Source organism: Galeopterus variegatus, unplaced genomic scaffold (assembly GCF_000696425.1).
Source record: "Galeopterus variegatus unplaced genomic scaffold, G_variegatus-3.0.2 Scaffold12832, whole genome shotgun sequence".
In the NCBI taxonomy this organism is placed as follows: domain Eukaryota; kingdom Metazoa; phylum Chordata; class Mammalia; order Dermoptera; family Cynocephalidae; genus Galeopterus; species Galeopterus variegatus.
In genome coordinates this window covers 7,824-10,582 of record NW_007738943.1, presented here as the reverse complement: position 1 = coordinate 10,582, position 2,759 = coordinate 7,824, and the positions used below count along the sequence as shown (strand labels likewise).

The following is a 2,759-nucleotide window of genomic DNA, read 5'->3' as shown; positions in this document are numbered from 1 at the left end:
TCCCTGAGACCCTCTTCTGTAGCCTCTGGATTGACCTTTGTTGACTATGACATGCACTGTCCCTGCCAGGCTCCAGGGAAGGGGCTGGAGTGGATCTCACCCACTGATTTGTAGGTAGAAGCACAAACTATACGGACTCCGTGAAGGACCGATTCACATCTCCAGAGAAAATGCCAAGAGCACGCTGTATCTGCAAATGAAAAATGTGAGAGCTGAGGACATGGCTCTGTATTACTGTGTGAAAGATCCTGTGAGGGTACGTCAGCGGGAGCCCAGACACGAACCTACTGCAGGGCGCGCTGACCACCAGGGGGCGCACAGGNATGTATGATGGAAATAAAAGACAGAACACAGCAAAATCACAAAGTGTGATTACAGGAAGGAATACCTAACTAGGCAAATGTCACTGGGCCTGACTGGGGTTGGATCCATGGTGTGGAGCACAGACCCAGACACTGAGGCTCTCTCTGACCATACATGAGCTCTTGGAGACACTGTATAATCGATGGATCATTCTGTTTGTAACTGTACACCTGTATAAAGAATTAACATTCTGAATTGCATCAAATATTTTGTGTTTATGAGTAAATATAACATAAGATGAATTAAAACATTTTACCAAGTTACAAGAATATAATAAAAATCATACTTTCACAAATATAATTTTTGTCCTCATCTCCACCAAGATGCTCACATCTGGTCTGGGCTCTGCCCTCTTCATAGGCTACCACCACAGAGCTCCACCTATGTAGCAGGAGGACATGCTGATAGGGCCTCCCTCTGCTGAATAAAGGCAGATCAGCCTGACCCTGCAGTTCTGGGAGATGAGCCCCAGCCCCAGATTCCCAGGTGCTCCAATACAGTGAGCAGGACTGAACCCAGATGACTCATCATGGAGTTTGGACTGAGCTGGCTTTCCCTTTTTTCTGTATTAAAAGGTCATATAATGGAGAAAGACAGACATTGAAAATGTGAGTGTATGTAAATGAAACAGTAGATGTGTGTGAGATTTTCTTGAAGAGAATGTCTCTGTGTTTGCAGATTTCCAGTGTGAGGTTCAGCTGGTGGAGTCTGGGGAAGGCTGGGTAGAACCTGGGTGCATCCCTGAGACCCTCTTCTGTAGCCTCTGGATTGACCTTTGTTGACTATGACATGCACTGTCACTGCCAGGCTCCAGGGAAGGGGCTGGAGTGGATCTCACCCACTGATTGGTAGGTAGAAGCACAAACTATACGGACTCCGTGAAGGGCCGATTCACCATCTCCAGAGAAAATGCCAAGAGTATGCTGCATCTGCAAATGAAAAATGTGAGAGCTGAGGACATGGCTCTGTATTACTGTGTGAAAGATCCTGTGAGGGGACATCAGCGGGAGCCCAGACACGAACCTACTGCAGGGCGCGCTGACCACCAGGGGGCGCACAGGNTTTTCTTTATGTTTTTATCCTCACTCGGTTAATGAGGGAGAAACTGACATGTCTTTTTTTTTCAGATGAGATGTGAACTGTGAATAGGGCCATTTTTTCACTGAGACTCATGTTTCATTCATGATAAACAGATCTTCCAGAAGATTCTGAATATCATTGACTGGAAACAATTTAACTGAAAAAGAAACAAAGCCTATTTTCTGCGGGTTGTAACCTTGTACTATGCGCCCTCTGTCAAACACGTTTTGTTTGTATATGAACCACTTTTCTCACATAGATACACCCCTGTCCATTGTGATTTTGAATAAAGATTTGTCCATCAATGCAATCCACCTCACTCAAACTGTAAATTCCCATCTCATGTATTCATCCATCTGTGGACCCACCAACAGGTGACAGGTGGGTTCCCTGAAGCTTCCTTACTTATGCCCATGTGTATTTTGCACGTATAACCAAGTAACACAGGCACTACTGCAGGACAGTCCTGCACCCTGTGAGGGCATAAGTTGCTGCTGATGCCATTTCATCTATAATAAGTCACACACATATGTCAGAGCAAGTCCAAATGGCTCCACCAGCCTCAGATCACCTTATTGAATAAGACCATGGGACGCTAGGGTCACACAGTGGTCAGAGAATGGGCCGTGCTGGCTGTTAACCCTTAATGAAACCAAGATTCCATATATGCAGTCAAATACAGAGAGCCAAATGGTGGTTTTCAGAGAACTGGAGTTGTGCATATAATCATCACTTTGATTAATCATTTCACAATGTATACATATAACAAAATGCATCATTGTGCACCCAAAATGTATATAGCCAATGTCATCAATGGCCACACCCCGTATATGCACTCAAATAACTGCGATTGCCAATGGTGTGGAGCAGATGTGAAGAAGGGCTGAGAGAGTGATACACAACTGGATCACACACACAAGGCTACAACTCTTAGTAAACACATTTAAAAATAATGCTTTCCTGGCCATTCTTTATGTTCTTTCACCACCCCTAAATGTACCAAGTAGGTTTATATATATATATATATATATACACATGATCATGTCTTCTGAAAAGATGGACAGTTTCACTTCTCTTATCCAATCTGTATGTTCTTTATTTCTTTAACTTGCCTGATTGCCCTGACTGGTTATTCCAAATATTAAATAGTAGTGGTGGGGTGTTGGGCTCATATGCGATACAGTAATGCCAAAATGGCGATTTAGGCAAGGCCCTCTCCATGCGGTCACCTAAAGATGGCACGAGAGGTAGCAACGTGGGAGGGGACAGCTGAGATCTGCATTTTGTTTTTGTATAATTCCATTGGCAGCCCTGGT

General features: G+C 44.3%; 1 pseudogene; it reads left to right on the top strand.

The window, feature by feature from the left end:
- Positions 1 to 892: 892 nt before the first annotated feature.
- Positions 893 to 1,352, top strand: LOC103581338 (annotated as a pseudogene).
- Positions 1,353 to 2,759: the final 1,407 nt, after the last annotated feature.